Below are 19,460 nucleotides of genomic sequence, written 5' to 3' on the forward strand. Positions count from 1 at the left end.
CAGCCACACAGATAGTAACCACAGTGAGAGGGGGACCTGAAAAGCTTCCAGTTGTCTTTGCAGGAGGAGATCTAACTATACTCCTCAGGCACTTGCTTGCATTTTGCCCTACTTTTTAAATTTAGATTTTGGACAGGTCTGTGAGTCACAAGCAATGAATAATAAAATTAAAAGTAAGAGAGGGGTGCCATATGAACTATATCTAGTCATAGCTGAGGATGCAATTATTCTGGGTGCTGTATAGACACAGGCTAAGAAGAGGGTTTGAAGAGTTATAGTACCTTTAGTTTCCCATTTGTTTGGCATTGCTTTAAATTATATAGTTACAGAATGCCTTAAATGATCCATCTTTTCAAGGGAAAGGAAAAGGAACTCTGCAGCCTAAAGTTTTCCCTTTCTCTTACATAAAGTTAGTGAAGTCAGTGCAAATATATTATCCATAGAGAAAGCTATGTTTACTTGATATTTTCTGCTTACTCTGTTTTCACATTGTTCCTGGTGCTCTGTGCTTGTTTGCCATCTGCAGACTCCACTTGACTTGGGTTCTTGAGTCAGCTTCTTTTTCTCCTCTTTTTTTTTTTTTTTCCCTTCTCCCTCCCCTTTTTTTTTTTCAATAATTAAACTGAAAGCAGTGGTCAAAACTTGAAAGTGAAATCATGTACTGGGAGATAAAAATGGAAAATGTGAGTTAAGTCTGGCTGAGAAACTCCAGAGATTTTGTCATCTGGATGACAAAGCAACTAAGATAAGAGGAGAATGTTAGCTGCAATTAAAGAGTCTGTTTTCCAGATCCGAGGGCAGATTTGGTATCAGTGGACAACATCCAATTTCCATAATAAATCCTAAAGGCAGCTGGGAACACATCTCCAAGGACTAACATGTGTGTCCCTTTTCCCCAATTATATCAGAGTAAGTGGGAGCTAGGTGGGAATGACACTAAACCAATATGTTAGTTTTGACCTATCCAAGAATACACTTCTGAAGCATAAATTCCTGCTTTACTAAAATCAGTTTACCTCTTTTGTGAAATGTATCATGGCTCCAGTGAAAACACATGAGAATTTTTACCATTCGGAGTTGCAGAGTGGTGTTTCTAGTGCTGGAAAAACAAAGCCAAAGAAACCTGGGCAGAAACATGGATCTGGAGAAGGAAAGTCACAATCTGAGTGTCCTGTTGTCTTCCTCCTTTCTCACAGTATCAAGCATAGATGACTTATCACCGATTAGATCTGCTTGCCTCACCATTGTCCACTGCTATCACCCATCAACTATCATTCTAATTTCTCCTGTGATTTAAAAAATTGATTCAACCATTAATTTTCTAAAGGTACTTTCCCCCCCACAGTGTCCCTTATATACTGGTGGAGCATCCAACAACTCCTTGAGATTCCCACATTGCCTTTCAAACGATGTCTCTGTACCATCTTTGGTCAGCAGAGCCAAGCAACTGACATGCTATGATTTCAGCTTACTCCCTTTAACTCTTTCACCATTCCATTGCTCTTCCACACTTGCTATGTTTCCCTGTTATGTTTTGTCACTAAATTCAGACAAAATTTTCTGCTACTTTTCTTGTGAAAGGTTAGGAATCTGCCTTTGAATTCTTTGTACAGACAAAATTAATGAACTTCATCTTATGCATATCATAAGCATTGTTAATCCGTGAGGAACTTTTAGTATTGTTAATAGAGAAATATTCATTTTTTTCTAAATATATGTTTATAGGCTTAGAATATTAATTACTTAAAGAATATATTTGAGGCTCTAAAGTCAGATTTGGTGGTGATACTGAGTAAAAACCAAATTAATAAAGACCAGAGGTTCTGAGGAGCTGCAGAAAGATCTCATGCTAGTATCAAGTCAATGAAATTCATATAGGTATGAGTAAATGTAATGCACATGGCAAAACTCTATCTCAGCTTTAAATACACACTGATAGATACTGAACTAGCTGTTACTTTTCAGGATCTTTAACAGGCAAGCCCATAAAAATGGGATCAATACTGAGTAGCCACTAAAAAGGAGACAGAATTTAAGAATTGCTGGGAAAATAGTGAGAAGAGGTAACATAGTTTTGCTGGTAGTTGTTCTGGGTGTGCTTGTATCTTAAATACAGAATGCAGTTCAGTTGTCCTCTCTTAAAGAGCAGAGAATGGTGATAAGGATGGTAGAATATATGAGATGGTTTGAGTATGAACAACAATTAAAGAGACCATGATTTTTCTGCATAAAGGATTGGTGAAGAATTTGATGTATCACGAATGACACGGGAAAAAGAGAAAATGATTGCTCATTGTGTCTTCTCATCCAACAGCTAGGTGACATCAAAACTAGTACATTCAAAACAAGCAAAAAGAGTAACTTTTTTCCATAAGCCATAGCTGAGCTGGGAAACACAATGTCATGTTAGAGGAGAAAAAAAAATTACCCAATTTCAAAGAGAAATTGGAGAAATTAATGAAGTAAAAGAGTAGTTAGGAGTTATAATATCTAAGAATACAAACACTAGCTGGTGATAAGCTGCAAATCTATATATGTCGGTATTTTGGGGAAGAGTCTTTCTTGCTCTTATCTGTGCTTCTTCCTGTGAATTTACTCTGCCAGTGGTGGTGTTACTGCATTGGGCAGTCCTTGAATCTGACTCATTATTTTTGGTTTTGTATTCTCACATTTTCAGCACAATCTTTATGATAACAGCCTTTATTTTACCCCATCTCTGTCAAAGGAGTGCAGGCAGATGGACAGTGGTTTATACTAAATGATTGGTTGCAATAGGAAGTTGAAGTGAATCAGCTGGAAAAAAAATGTACCAATAACCTCAGCAGTGTGTCACCCAGAGGGCTGCTTCAAGATTTGATAGTTATTATAGACCTGCCTGTGGGACAGGTGATGGAGAGGGACCAGATCTAGTGTTGTCAACCAGGGAGAGAAGTAGTATATTGCACCTCTCTGCAAATGTCACTGTTTGTTGTGGTGAGGGAGATGTGTGTACCAACAAAGCCAAAGCCGTCTCATTACTGCTGCAGAGCGGTTGTCTGTGCGCAGGCTGCACGGCCTCTTGAGGGTCACAGTGGTGCTGGCAACAGCAAGACTTTGGGCTGCAGCCACCCTCGTTCCTCAGTTGTAACACAGGCTGACAGTGTGAGAAGCTGCTGGCATTTTAGACCAGGAAGGGAGAAAGTAGTGAGACAATCCAGAGCTAAACTAGCAACACTGTATCAGGCAAAAGATGTGAACAGAGAATGTGAGGAACCTCCCACAGTGAAAAATTTCCAAAGACAACAGCAAGAATATACTTGTCTGGGGCTGAAATTCTCCAGCAAGGATGTAGTGAGCAAAATGGAGGCCGGGGGAAAAAAGTAAAACAGGACAGGCTGCATGTTTAGGTTGTTGGTGGGGAAGGGATATGAAATAAAGCAGACAGGGCTGTTGCAATGTCCCTGTTGAGAAGCCCTGTGCCTGACCAATGCAGCCTGGAGTAGGACAGACCACGCATACCCAACAGGCTTGCTTTTTTTTCTGCAGCATTGGTACCTCACTCAATGGACAGGAAGAACGATGTTTGCTTTCTGAATAGCTATTCATTATGTTGTTTCTTTCTCATTGTTCTGCATGAAGCTTGTACCTATACCTTGTTCAATGCAGTCTGGTTAGACTCCTTTTGAAAAGATTATTTTTCTCATGAGTGTGGCTATGAGGATATCTATGTCTTCTTTAACACTTGTCTTCACAAAATTTATTTCATTAAGTACTCTCTCCCACTTACAGAAGTGGATCTAGACTGGAAGATTATTTTTCAGAGTATTCAGCATGATACTTCTTTATGCATATTGAGAGTGTTCCTCATTAGTGGATAGACCCAACTGCTGTGTATGTCTGTGCAGTGGGACGGTAAGTAGCTTTTATTCAGAAAACGAGGTACTGAAATTCTGAACAAACATGAAAGAAAGTTTCAGTGGCCTTGTCAACATACCAGGCAACTCCTAGAAAAGGCAGGGGTAAAACTGTGTTCTCCGGTATACTATGCAGATATATTAACTGTGCAAAGCTGTTCTTACTATCACTGTAGTCCCCTGTGCTGTCCACTTCACATTTCCTGGCTTAAAGGTAATGTTGTCCCTCACTGCACAGCCCAATTATAATTCATAGTGAGTTGTTCTTTGAAACTGGAACAGGGGCTGCATATGCACAGATAAATAAATTAAGGGATTCAGGTGAAACATTAGCTCTGTTATTCTTTTAGTTTTTTGACTAAGTAACTCTTTTATAAATGTAATTTGCCAGTCTTATTAAAAATTTCACTGATGAGTGATTCTATCAGATATTGACTCAGTTGTGTCATCAGCTTGTTCCAGTCTCACACACTAACTCTTTTCTGTGTCTCAGGCTCACCCCTCTACTTGTTTTTCAGCTAGCTGTTAATTTCTAATAAATTCCTATTGAGTATTGTCATAGTTTGACATAACAGCCATTTTTTGGTAAAGGCAAGGGACTGTACAGATGGCTTCTGTAAGAAGTTGCTTGCAATTCTCCCCAGCTCTGAGCCAGACCCACTTCTGAGCCGATTAGACGCCTCCATGATCACTTTTTAAGAAAAAGCCGGAAGAGGAGGTTTCTTCCTCCATCTTCTTCCTTCTTCTTCCCCTTCTTTTTCTTCTGGCTGATGGTGGTGCAAGGAGTAGGAACAGTGAGAGAAACAACCATGCAGAGTCCAAGGTCAATGATGAAAGAGAGGAGGAGGTGTGCTGGACCAGAGACTTCCCTGCATTCTACAGAGAGAACTGGTGAAGCTGAGATTTATTTTCATTTCTTTAAAGACCCCACATCAGCGGGAGAGACTCATTTTGATAATGAGCCCGTATCAGAGGCAGAGACTCATTTTGGTAAAGCTGGCCCCAGACCAGGGGCAGCGATTCACTTCATTAAAGGCCCTGAGCCAGGGACAGTGACTGTGGCCGGAGGAGGCCGTGTCCTGTGGCGGGGACCCAACCACTTCACTGCAGACCCCGAGACAGGGGCAGTGATTTTCTTCTTTAAAACTATGGCCAGAAGAGGTCGTGTCCCGAGGGAGGGATCCAATATCCACAGCTGTAACTGTGGGGAGGAACCCATGACAAAGCAGCTCATTAAACTTACGCCCAGAAGATGCCTTGTCCCAAGAGAGGGACCCTGTAACTGTAGAAACTGCAACCGTGGCAAAGAGTCCACATCAGAGATATTCACCAAGAATATCTCTTGGTGCAGAGATATGCACCAAGGACTGCATCCCGTGTGAGGGACCCTGTATCTGCAGAAGTCGCAGCTGTTGGGAACAACCCACACCAGAGAAGCTCGTTAAGGACTGTGTCCCGGGGGAGGAACCCTGTGTTGGAGCAGGGGAAGAATGCCAGGAGTCATCCTCATCTGAGAAGACAGAAGCAGCAGAGCCCATCTGTGAGAGACTGACCACATTCCCCATTCCCTGCCCCCCTGAGCCATTGAGGGGGGAGGAGGTAGAGATACCAGGAGCAGTGAGCTGGGCCTGGGAAGAAAGGAGAGATGGGGGAGGGAGATCTTAAAGTGCTGGTTGTAATTTTCTCATCATCCCACTCCCATTTTGCTTTTATTCCGTTCTGTTTATTGTAGAATAAACTTTCCTACTTTCCCCTCTAAGTGGAGTACTGGAGTCTGTTTTGCCCAGAACCATAATTGGCAGCGAGCCCTCCCTGCCCTTGTCTTAATCCACAACAATCTTGCTTATCTTTTTACTCCCATTTTGCTGTGGCCTCTGCCATCCTAATGAGGGTGGGGGTAAATGGGGGCACTGAGGGAGAAACTGTCGTGGTGCTGCTGTGCTAGCTGGGCCAAACCACAACAAGCACATGCAAAAATAGATATTGCATAAGGTTACAAATTGTTCGTCTTTAGAGGACTATTGATCAGGAAGCCAATAGGAGCATCATTGATACAAAACCCATGTCTGCCAAATTTCAAGTTGCTGCTTCAAACCAGATAAGAGGGAGATACTCCTGTCAGAAAAAGAGTGCCAATATATATATTTTTAAAGTAAGGAAATTTTTTTTTCTTCTTCTCCAAGCTCACAGAATTGGTGAGGTTGGAAGAGACCCCTGGAGATTGTCCACTCCAGCCACTTTGTGTGCTCTACTTCAGGAGATCCTTGTCTGTCCATTTCTCCAGCCTATCGAATTTTCTCTGAATGGCAGCACAACCAACTGGTGTGTCATCCACTCCTCACAAGTTGTATGACTTGTAAACTTGCTGAGGGTGCACTCTGCCCCATCATCCAAGTCTTTAATGAAGAGGTTGAAATACTACGGGACCCTGTATTGACTCCTGGGGCACAGCACTAGTGACTGCACTTCATGCCATTCATCACAAGCCTCTGTATCTCTGAGCAGTTCAGTTTTCAACCTATGTAATTGTTCACTTATCTAGGCCACACTTCATCAGTTTGTATATACGGTTGTTGTGGGACATAGTGTTGAAAGCCTTTAATAAAATCAAGATAAACAACATACACATCATCCTAGGATACCATAAGGTTGTTCAGGTATGATTTCTACTGACTACTCTCATTCACCCTCTTGTTCGTCATGTGTTTCAAATGGTTTTTCAGGATTAGTTTCTCCACTGCCTTCCCAGGGATTAAGGTAAGGCTGACTGGCCTGCAGTTCCACAGATTTTCCTGCTTGCACTTATTGAAGATGAGTGACAGGAAAATCCCAGTTGACATGATTTTTCAAAGATTATCCAAATAGCCTCATAATGATTTCAGACAGCTCGCTCAGTACTCCCATCAGCTGCATCCCATCAGGTCCCATGGATTGTATGTCCAGTTTGTGTAAATGTTCCCTAACCTGATCCTAATTTCTGACTGAATTTTTGCAAGACATTCAGCTGAAGACTGAAGCCTTCACATCAAACACAGTTTGTCAAATTGCAACCAACTGAAATCTGGTGCTTTGAATGGAGAATGGCTTGTAACAAGTGCTGCTTTCAGTATGTCATGTGTGTGCATGTGCATTATAGTGTTCTTAACCCATTAAAGATTGTGCTCAGCAAATGTACCTTTAGCTATCTAATGGTTAGATCTTTAATTAAGAAATCGGTGTTTAAATTCCCTCTAGTTAAGGGAGAAAGACAGGCAACTTCAGTTGACTCACTCTGCTTATTTTGGAGTAATTCTACCCTTGGTGTCCTAGGGAATGACAATTTAGTATCTTTTAATTATCTAAATCATATATAATGTCTTTCAGTGCCAATTCTACACAATTATACTCCAAGCACAAAGTATTCTTTGGTTTTAATGAGAACAATATACATAGATATATTCAATATACATAGAGAATTTTTTGCGTTTGCATTATCAAAGTCTAAAATTCATCCTTGCTTTGACCAGGGACATGGATTAGGAATAAGGCACAAATTCTTTCTTTCAGTCAGTTGCAGAACAAGGTGGAAAATTATGAATCTGAAAGGTGGAAAAAATGCTACCACAACTTAATAGGTAGCAGTTGTACCTTTTCTGACACAAAGTTATGCCTACCAAATGTCAGAATTTGCTGTGAACTAGATCATGACAATGAGATGATGAAGAGCGGATCTGCCTAGAAGATGGATTAAAGTTTGGTTTATCTGCTTGGACACATTTTACTGGATTTCCACCATGTTCTTGCAGAGATCCTGTGTTTGTAGCTGTTCCCTGGGTCTTTCAGGAAGCAGTAAGAATGTGCCAGAAGATTTCACATCTCAGGATATGCAATGCTGGGTGCCAAACTTTGAGATGACAATGAGCTTTCCTGCAGAGCTGATCCTTGCAAAATTTACCAGCAAATCCAACTAAACTGAGTGCTCCTGACATAAAAGAAAAACTGAGGAAGCCTGGGCTGTACTAGCTGCAGAAAAAAAAAAATCTATCAGACAGTGAACATCTGGACATAATTTCTCCCCTACTTTTTGTTTACTGGTGTAGTATTTTCAGCTGTGTTATATCTGCTGCATATTTAGTTAACCACATGTTGGCTAAAGTGACCAACTGAGGTCTTACATGGTCCTACATGGTCACTTACTGAAATAACTTAAAAGAAGTTATATAGGTGTATTTAATTTTTTTGTTTAGTGACAAATAAGTCCTACCAACAAGTCTGCAGCCAAAGGCATTTGAGTGTGTCTCCATGGCTCTACTGGAAAATAATTTGTTTGTAAAATAAAAGACCAATAAATAATAGATGGAAAACTTTGCAGCAAATTTGCCACAAAGGGTAAATGGGCCATGGATTGTCACATGGAGGAATTTCAGATACAATTTTTGTATGAAGCATACTGCATACGATTAGTTTTGGGAAGTTTAGGTCTACACCATTGTGAGTGAATAAATAAATAAATAATTGTACTGACTGAGGACCACAGTATAAAGAGTTAATGGACATTTTACTTAAGCCTGCATATCACAGCCTCTTCACATTCTGATCATTCCAGAAGACTACATTAGTTATCATACTGCATTATATCAGCTACTGTTCTAATTGCTTATAGATAACTATCTTCTCTTTTGTAGGAAATATGGAAGATTTCTTATGATAATATGGTGCTGTTCCTAGGTTTTCAAATTACTTCCATGTTGATGTTTTAGGTGTTTAATGTTATTTTATTGATACCTGCATGAAATTGCATCTGAGCTATACGGAATGGCAGTCATATGTAAGCACACCCTTCTTCTCTCTGTCCTCCGTTCAGTGAACTGTGAAGTCTCAGGATTGTGTGGGACTGTATCATTTTATTGCTGAAGTGACTAAAGGCTGGGCCTTTCTTAACCATGCTCTGTGATCTTCCCTCTTTATTTCTTTTATTTTTTTTTTTTAATAAACAGTATAACGACCTTGACAAAATAAAATTGAGAGTAAGTGCAGGAAAATTTAGCTGCAAGAAGGGACTCTGGGATACACTTGACATCAGGCATTTCTTTGATGATATAAAGTTATTGGCATAGCATCCTTGACAGGTATATTTGGTGTGAATGTAGCCAAAATGATACTTTATCAACTTTTAGACTTACCTTTTTCAGTTGTGTAGAACTGATCCTATATTAAAGAACTGCAGTTAGGTCATCATGGATGCAGCTGGGAGTCTGGCTCTATAAATCTAATCTTTCTAATCAGTTAATCTGATAAATGTCCTTGCTGGAAGTGCAGGAGAATGCTGGGTGGAAGGGAACAGCTGGAATCCTTTTGAAGTCTAATTGTCTCACATGCACCATTATTTTCATTTATGATATAGCCAACAATTGGACAGGACGTATAGTGTGTAGGCGACCTTTTAATATCAGTTTAGCCCTGACAGGAAAGGGAAGGAGGGTCATTAATCCTTGACTGTATTTATGTGCATAGCAGCCCACGATCATAACGCAAGTCTGCTCACCATTACTGTAACATTGCTAATTGGGAAGAATTCAGCAGACACGTCTGGTATTCTCCAGGTCCAGCTGGTATCCAATTTCCAGCAGTTTGCTGAGAAACATGAAGGTCAAGTAACTTCCTCAAGGTTACACCATAAGTGGCTCAGCTGGGATTAGGACACAGATTGTCCTGGCTCCTTATCTTTTGCTTTATTAATTGCTGTGGTCTCTTTCTACAAATACCTAACAAGTTCATATTTGTAGATTTACAAATGCCGTGTCGTGGGCAAACTCATTTAATTTGAGGAACAGGTTTCTTTGAAAGGTAGATAACGAAATAGCATTAGCAAAGCTAACTTGTGACTGAAATGGAAAATAATTAAGGCTGGATTTTGCTTTTGAGAGTTATTATTTTTAGCTGTAATTTATTGTATTTCTTTTCTAGATCTCTTATTTCTAAAAACCATGCACATCTGTCCACTGTCCCTTATTAACTCTTAATATATATGCTATCAAAGTACATATTTCCTGAACTTTTTGTAGTCTATATTTACCTTCATTATAACTCAAAGAGATGGTGTGACTGGCAACGCAGAAACAGTAACAAGCTGGCTGGGACAGGATTTTTTGTCCTTTTGTAAAACTCTGTGATGTAAATACTGCAGCATTTAGGATTATAAAATTGTTAGAATGTAGTTGTTTTACTCATCTCTTGTGTGGGACAGAGTACTCCATTTTTAAGAAAAGTAGCAATGGTGTTTTTGGGTAGGGTGAGGAAACGCCCTGATTTTCTACATCTCTAACTCAAAACCATGGTCAGTATTATGAAGCATGAAACAGTTTATAGTGACAGCTGGTTTTAATTAAAGGCTTAGTTTACCCAATATGAAGACACTTCATTACAAACTGACAAACATGTTCACACTAGTAGTCTGCTCTGTTTCGGTAAACAGGAATGGATACAATGCGCATGTCTGCACAAGTGCCTTTCCAGGCCTCGTGGGACATGGAACTAAAATAATAGCTAACACAACTCACATGAATTAGGAGCCAGAGAAACAAAAATGTCTTCATTTAGCCTGTTGTTAAACTACATCAACATAGTGTAACTGATCTCCTGCCATTAGACAGTGAAGTCCAGAGCCATGGGGCACAATTAAAATGCAGCTTGGCACCTGCTGTCTCAGATATATCTTTTGAAATAGCTAGAAAGAGACTATATTTCTTATCAAGGGATTGAGGATGGCATATTAGGAGTTTTTCATTGTATGCTCTTCAAATGTAGCATATGGCCTGGACTCCTATAAAAAGACACTTTGATCTTTATCTCCACTCTTCAAAAGTTATCACTTGATACCAATAATCTCAGCAACAGGGCCAAAGATGAACATGGAAGTGAGACTCATTTGCAGTGTGATTACAGGTGATTAAATGCAATGACATAATTGTGGGGTTACACAGAGAAGCTTCTGTTGTGTGGCTTTCATTGCCAGGCCTGAGGTGCAGTAGAGAACCTGTTAGCTAAAGACTGAAAATGCAAGAATACACAAAATTTAAGAACTCCTGACTATATTAAACCAATAGATTATTAGATTTTAGTCTAAGAATAATGTTTTCAGAACCATTTGAAACCTCATAGGGAGACAATGAAACTGATTAAATCTGGATAAAACTGTGAGGCAGAGAATTCTGTCAATGTCTGTCTTGATACTACAATGAGATATTACTTCAGATGGAGCATTTTTCAGAGCGATTTATAATGTTCAGCTAAAATTCAGCATGTGGTGATATAATAAGTGTACAAAGAAGTATAAAGGTATTTGAGTAAAAGAAAATTTAGTCAGACTCTACTTTCCCATTAAATTTGAGGTTGGTAGAGTTTTCATTAGGAGAGATTTATCAGCAGTGGCTGGAATGGAAGTTTTCACTGTTCAAGCAGCAGGGAGGAAACAAGTCATGTTGAATCTGCATAGAGATATTTCCACAATTTCCAGAGAATTCAATAGGAAGCAAACACTCATACCTGGATGTTATTTACTTCTTCCATTAGATTTTGACTTGAAGTGTATGTATGTATCTAAGTTTAGAACGTAGGAAATCATGTTGATATTCAAAAGAAAAACAGGTTGTATTAGAAATGTCACCCAGTTCTTGCAATAGAAACTCAAGAATTTCCTAACAGATATCAAAGAAGATACAAAGTTGTTGGTCTGTAGAGTAGTACAAAGAAGTATTTTAAGCTAATATAATCACAGAATAGTCAGAGTTGGAACTTCTAGAGATTATCCAGTCTGGCTCCCTGCTATAGCAGGTTCACCTTGATCAAGTCACACAGGAACACGTCCAGGTGGGTTTGAAAACCTCCAGAGAAGGAGATTCTACAACCTCTCTAGGCAGCCTGTTCCAGTGCTGCATCACTAAAGAACTCTCTTCTCATGTTTAAGTGGAACCTTTTGTGTTCCAGCATGTGCCCCTTATCACTAGCCCTGTCACTGGAGACAACAGAAAAAAGTCTGGCCTCACCCTCTTGAAACCAGCCCTTTAGGGGTTGGTAAGCATTGGTAACAGGTCCTCTCAGTCTTCCCTAGCTAAACAGCCCCAACTCTCTCAATAATAACATTACTTGCAAAACCTGAGGGGTGCAGGTATGTGTGCCTGGCTGGTAAGAACACATGACAGAGCTCTACCAGCAGATACTTATAACTATTAGAAATGCAAAAATACACAGAAATTATGATGTTATAGAATAAATAGTTATTATGTTACAGCATAGAACAATTTAGTGATTTTAAGTATTTCAGTTTGTGTATCCACCTTCTGAAAAGGAAATGAGCACTTGCCTCGCTAAAGAAAACAAGACAAGTACTCAGGATGTATTTTGTAATGTTGCATCAGAAAAACGGTATGTGCAATGGTGTGTGGTTTCTAGTTTGCCACCACGAGTGAAATCTTCCTCATTTTGAGAAAGGTTTGAAGATTGTTATGTTTTCTGAGCATCTCTGTGTGTTAAAAGATTAATACAATTTGCTTTAATGAAAACTTTCTGGGTTTGCCGGTCCCTCATGATTCATCTCACTGCTTGTGTGTTGCTTTACTACTGATAAAAAGAGTGTTGGGCTCCTTCATCAGTATCTGCTGATGGGGAAGATGTTTGTGTCACACAACAAATATTGCTGGCTCAGCTATCTTGCCACTGAGATCTGCAAAGTCAACATGTCTCCCATGATCATTTCAGGCATATCTCAGTCATCTGGCCATAAACAGTTTTCCAAAGGGTAATGGCCTCACCTCTGAGTCAGCTGATTGGTGCAATCCATCTTGATGTACAGGAGATGAGACAGAATACTCTGGGTGTCTTAATGCCTTTCAGTTGTAATTGTGCTCTACATTCTTGCTCTCGAGTCTTGGTTCATGCCTAAAATCCTGATCAAGATCTCTGTTTTCTAGACAGAAAGTCTAGTTTCTCTTCCTACTGAATACTAGTTCCTAATCCTGCCCTTAATCATTGATTCGTTCCTCTTGCCTCTTTCTTTGTTTTTCAGCTCTAGTTTCTGCTTTAAGTTAGCTTGCCTGACCTTGTTTCAGCTATGACTGCTCCTGATGCTGAGAGCACTTGCCCACATTGAGATTAGAATTACAATGAGCCAAATCTGATGTTCACTTAACCCTGCAAACTTTAGTATTCGTGTGACTAAAACATCCTCTGAGGACAGTGATTTTAGTGCTGTCTAATCAAGAAACAGTTATGTAGAAAAGTACCAAGGCAAACTAGCTAATAAGGCAAATCTCATCTTTAAGCAGACTATTGCTACTGAGTTACATGTGGTAGAGCCATACATACGGTGATAAACTTTTTAAAAAACATGTTTACACATTTCCAAGAATGCCTTTTCCATCTGCTCTCTGGCAACACCCCCATATGCTCAAATGATAATAACAAAAAAGGCTCTTGCTCATTTCACAGAATGGGAAGGCAAAGAGGTGCTTTCTCCACAAATTTCCAAAGAAAATCCAATAACTTTCTAAGAATATTCCCTCACTCATACTACAGACTTTTTGTAGGCAAATCATCAGAAACTGTATATGAAACAGCTGTGCTGAGAATAAGTGTGTGTAGAATATCCAGTTATAGCAAGGCCTCTTAACTGTATGTGTCCATCTGGTAGTTATATTAAAACAATTAACTAGGGGAACTAATGTATGGAATCTATTTAACAGACCATCAGCCAAAAGCTGATTCCAACAGAGGTATAGAAGAGTTTTTGTCAGTTTGCTCTCCCAACACACAGCAATCTGATGCTTAGAGTCATCTTGATTCAGAGGTCATACCTTTCATTTTAATAATGTGATCTTTCTTCTGTGATTTTTTTTTTCTGTTATATTTTCAAACTAATGTAAACTCTCGGTATCCTTCACTTCTTGTCACAGAATCATAGAATCTTAGAGTAGAGCTAGAGCAGGACCACCTAGAGTAGGTGACACAGGAACTTGTCCAAGTGGGTTTTGAATGTCCCCAGAGAAGAAGACTTCACAACCCATCTGGGCAGCCTGTTGCAGTGCTCCCTCACCTGAACAGTGAAGAAATTCTTCCTTGTATTTCTGATTGTTATAGTAGTTTCCTCTAGGACTTCTCTTGTTGAGTTTGGACTGAACCCTCTTGCTTTCTAAACTCCTTCTGAAAGGAGTTTAGGTGCAACTGGGTACAATCTTAGCCCTAGTCATAATGAAGAGTATGGGCTCTGGGTTCTGACATAGAGTAAGTTTATTACAGCTTGAGCTGGACCTCCTCTTACCAGAGGAGTCTGGAACCAAGAAATCCCCTGACAATCCAATCTCCTCAATCCTCTTGTGACAGTGATATTTAAGGCTGGGATCTTCTTGTTCCTTTGTCCATCTCCAGAGGGTTCCAGTTCTTATCTTGGAAGTGGGTTTCCTTCCTTATCTCTGAAGTAGCAAGTCACAGTTTTATGCAGATTTAAAATCTGGTTTAGCTTATGTGCACTTGGGTGTCTTCAATGTTCCCAGTCTTTTGTTAACTTCAAGTAGGATGATTATCTCCCCCTTCTAGATTATCTCTTTGTTTAGCACCAAACCACTCACCCTGAGGTTTGTAGCCTCAGGCCTCAGGTCTCATAGTTGTTCAGCTTAAGCAAGTTTCAGTTCATCCTGGTTTTGCACAATTAATTCTAATATTTTATGTTATGAACTGGTCTCTTGATAACTTAATTTTATGCCCTCTAATTCCTTTACTGTAAGAAATGGTGAGCAATCATCCTTTGCTCACCTCCTTCATGTCACTTCTATTGTATTTGAGTCTTAAGCTGACTCTTCCAAAGGCTGAAAAGTCTGAGTTTCTTAATTCTTGTACTAAGGACTTTTCATTTAGGTTTCTTCTTCATAACCTTCCTGGTTTTGTGATATCCACATTGAGAAAGAGAAGCCAGAACTGAATAAAGTGGGGAAGATACATCCATAGCAAGCACTGTGGTGTTTACGGTTTTGTTTTCTACTGCTTTTTCTACTGGTTCTTAGTATTCCATTTGCTTTTACAAGTATTACTGAGCATACATTTTACATACATATTTTACAAGTATTACTGAGTCACCATTTTCATATTAATGCCTGCTACATCTCAAAGACACCTTTTCAGGATGGTATTTGCCATTTTGGAGCCCACCATTTTCTAGGCAAAACTGCTATTGCTTTTCCTAATATGACACCGAATTTCATCTTCTAATTTACTGCGCAGTTCTTCAGCATCATGAACACTATCTACAGCTGGGTTTTTTTTTTGTTTTTTTTTTTTTCAGAAAATTGTGACTTGAAAAACTCAATGTCGTCATCAAATTTTGGCAAGGTGCTACTTCTCCCTTCTTCTCTGTGAATATAATGAGCAGCACAGGCTGTAACAGAGAATTTGGTGGGACTTCTTGTTAACTTTTAAGGAGATAAAATTTAAGTTCCAAAATAGTATACAATAAAGCCATAAATTCATGTATTCTGTGCTTTCTTTAGGGTTTCTATCAGTTCTCTCTGTATGGACATAAGACTTAATGAGTTAATAGCTCTTTGGTTCATTTCATAAAACCTGTTCAAATTGTGTCCCATATCTTCTACTGTTTCGTCATCAAGTCAGTTTTAAGTGAAAAGTTACACCACAGACATAATCATGCAGCCATTTCATTATTTATTCCATCAGAACTCCTGTCTCTGGTCTTACTACTGACTTTGCTATCCTTTATTTTGTTGTTTTATAACCTTTTCTACGGACACTTTGAGACAAATTCAGTCTTTCATGCATATTCTGTAAAGAAGAGTTCTAATGCAGAAACCTCCACGAGTCTGTTCTTAAAGATGCAAATAATTCATTTTGGTTTTCTCCTGAGGTTTCTTCTGAGTGCTCATTTTATACCTTGCTCATCTATTGGCTGTATAAGTTTTCTGGAAGAGTTCCTGATATTTTTCTTATGAAGTGGGCTACATATTATTTTATTTATAGCAGATAAAATTCTAAATTGGTTTGTAGCTTTTAGTAACAGTAAACAAAACTTCATCTCATGCATTTGTCTGTTTCAGCATTATTATTAAATACACACTTTACAAAATTAATTAATTGAGATTTATTTCGTGGCTTGTCTGTAATCGGATTATAAACCATATTCTTATTTACTGCATGGCAGCTACAGCTACTATTGCCAGAACAGCACAAATGATGATCACTTTTCTCCAGAAGATGGCAAGTTCTGAATATGTTCATCAAAAGCAAAAATAAAAATATGTCTGTGGTACAACTGAATGGACAAATTCACAGGTAGTGGAGTCTGGAAATCCATGAAGAAAGAAATTAGGGACTAAACAGACAAAGGAATGTTTAGGAATTAACAGACCTTACTTAGTGTTGGTAGGGAAACTGCCCAGGAGGACAGTCTTTAAACTAACAGCCAAAAAGAAGAGAATTGTAATGCCTCTGCTCTTTTTTTTTAAGAATGACTGCTTTGTGGGAGTTAGAAAGGCTTGAGGCAAATAATCTTACTGCTAGATAGTTGTTTCAAATTCTTGTAATGACCTGTAAATAGGAAGTATAATCTTACAGATAAAAAATGGGAGCTTCCAAGAAAATACATTTATTCTGTTCTGTTCCATAACAGTGCACTCATCAAAAGTGCTAAGTTGGCTTTCTGCATTACTCTTTCTTACTTGTGTATTCTTACATAAAAACTTTTAGTATGGCCTTTTGAGTTTGTTCTTCAAATCTCTTATTTCCACACTGATCTGCTTATAAAAAGCTCCAAACTATGCTTTTCACGAAAATAAATACTACATTGGTTAGCCAAAGTTCATTTCCTTAACAAAGTACAGTGTACTTGAAACAGTGCTGTCCTGGTTTAGGCCCATCAGGGAACAAAAGACCACCATTAGCCTCAAGTACCAAAGACCTGAGGATTGCCAAAGGGCAGGGAGAGCTTAATTGCTGCTTAAGGTTCATGACAAAACAGACCAGGCTACTGGGCTTGGGGAAGAAAACAGAAAATAATTTAATGCAACACCAACTAAAGCATAACCATAAAATCCCAAAACATAACCAAAATAAAACAACACAGAGTGGTACAATAATGAAGAGTCCGACCAGCCCTTTAAGACCACCTTCTCCCCACTCCTCCCCTCTTCCCAGGCTCAGAGCCCTGATCCCGGGGTTTTTACTTCCCCCCCGCCCCGAACAGCCCAGGGGGGCAGGGAGTGGGGGTTTCAATCAGTCTATTCCTGATAGCTTCTGCTGTTTGTCTCTCCTCAGGGCAGGCGGGCTCCACACCAGTCCTCCCTGCAAGTCCGCGGGGTATCTCACACACACGGCTGCCCTGCACAGGCTGCTCCGACGTGCATTTATCCCAAAGGCTGCAGCTCCTCTCTGCCTCTCGTGTGGGGCAGAGACCCTGGATTCTTTTTTTTTTTTTTCAATTTTTATTTTAAGAATATTTCTGAGAACACCCATCAGTCAGACCCAATTATTTAGTTTGGATTAATTTCTGATATAAGTAGTTTCTGATAGCGCAGCTGATTATACTACAAATTGAGGGGCTCGCTGCCAATTACGGTTCTGGGCAAAACAGACTCCAGTACTCGACTTAGAGAGGAAAGTAGGAGAGTTTATTCTACAAGAAACAGAACGGAATAAAAGCAAAAGGGGAGTAGGATGATGAGTAAATTACAACCAGCACTTTAAGATCTCCCTCCCCCATCCCTCCTTTCTTCCCAGGCCCAGCTCACTGCTCCCGGTATCTCTACCTCCTCCCCTCTCAATGGCTAGGGGGGGAAGGGGGGGGGGGGAAGAGGAGGGGGGGAGGGCGGGGGCAAGGAACGGGGGATGTGGTCAGTCTCTCACAGATGGTCTCTGCCACTTCTCTCTTCTCAGATGAGGATGACTCCTTGCATTCTTCCCCTGCTCCAATATGGAGTCCCTCCCATGGGACACAGTCCTTACCGAACTTCTCTGGTGTAGGTTCTTCCCGGCAGCTGCGGCTTCTGCTGACACAGGGTCCCTCACATAGGACAGAGCCCTTAGTGAATACCTCTGGTGTGGGTTCTTCCACACATTTGCAGCTTCTGCAGGGACAGGGTCCCTCCCTCAGGACATGGCCTCTTCAGGGCATAATTTGAGTGAGCTTCTTTGGCGTGGGTTCTTCCCCATAGTTACAGCTTCTGTGAATATGGGGCCTCTCCTATGGGACACGGCCTCCTCTGGCCATACCACTGCCCCTGGCACAGAGTCTTTAACAAAGTGAGTTACTCTCCTTGATGGGGATTCTTTAATGAAGTGCAAACAAATCCCAGCTTCACCAGTCCTCTCTGCAGGATGCAGGGGAGTCTCTGCTCCAGCACACCTCCTCGTCTCTTCTCTCACTGACCTTGGAGCCTGCATGGTTGCTTTTCTCTCTCTTCCAACTCCTTGCACCACCACCAGCTGGAAAAGAAGAGACAGAAGAAAGAAGAAACAGGAAGAAGCCTCCTCTTCTGGCTTCTTCTTAAAACGTGATCATGGAGGCGTCTAAATGACTCAGCCCCAGAAGTGGGTCTGGCTCAGAGCTGGGGAGAGTTTTGAGCAACTTCTTACAGGAGCCATCTTTACAGCCCCTTCCCCCTTACCAGAAATGGCTGTCATGTCAAACCATGACAGTGAGACACTGGTATAATTGAGGAAAACATTGAGTTTTCAATTTTAAAATATCACACACACAGAACTAAAAGCAACAATAAGGATCACATTATGAAGGGTAATTATTTGCACTTACTTGACTTAGCAATTTGTAATGGATTAATACTAATGACATATGTACTGGGAAGTCTTGTAATTGTTTGCTATTTCAGATGCACAGAATAACATGATGTAATGTGCATTTTAACAGTACAAATACTATACTAAATCTTCCAAAATACTACATAGCTTACATATGTTTCTGGAGACAACAGCCAGCACTCAGGAAAAAAACCTGACTGCAGACATCAGAGCAGTTTTTTGGGGGTGAAAAGTAAAAAGTGCTGTGGGATATTTCATGTTTCACAGGACACATACTGTCTTGAGGTTGAAAGCCTTTTTTTCACAGGATCTCACATAGTAAAGTGGACCAAATTAAACTTTTCTTCTGAAAAAGAAGGAAGGACTGAAATAATGTGTGGACTCAGTTCTTAAGTTTTAAGAATTTTGGAATGTAACAGTGTAGTGTACATATCCTGGCTATCCAGATGCATCATATGTGATCTTTGTCTTCAGGAAAGAGAACACAACGATACTCTAGTCTTCATGCAGCATGCAGTGATCCTTGAAATAGTGTGTGATGTCAGTTTAAGGAATTCATGTTCCAAAAGATAACAAGTACATAACAAAAGTACATAAAAACATCTGTTTGCTTTCATTTGCTCCATCACAATTCCTGCTTAATGCCACATGGGGTTCAATTTCCAATATCAGGATACTCAGAAAACATGTGTGCTCTCTAGTTCTGTGTACTCATTTCTGAGTCACTTGACAACACTTTGGTCTCACTTGGGTTTCCTTCATGGCTTTCAGATT

Source organism: Colius striatus, chromosome 8 (assembly GCF_028858725.1).
Source record: "Colius striatus isolate bColStr4 chromosome 8, bColStr4.1.hap1, whole genome shotgun sequence".
NCBI classification, from domain to species: Eukaryota; Metazoa; Chordata; class Aves; order Coliiformes; family Coliidae; genus Colius; species Colius striatus.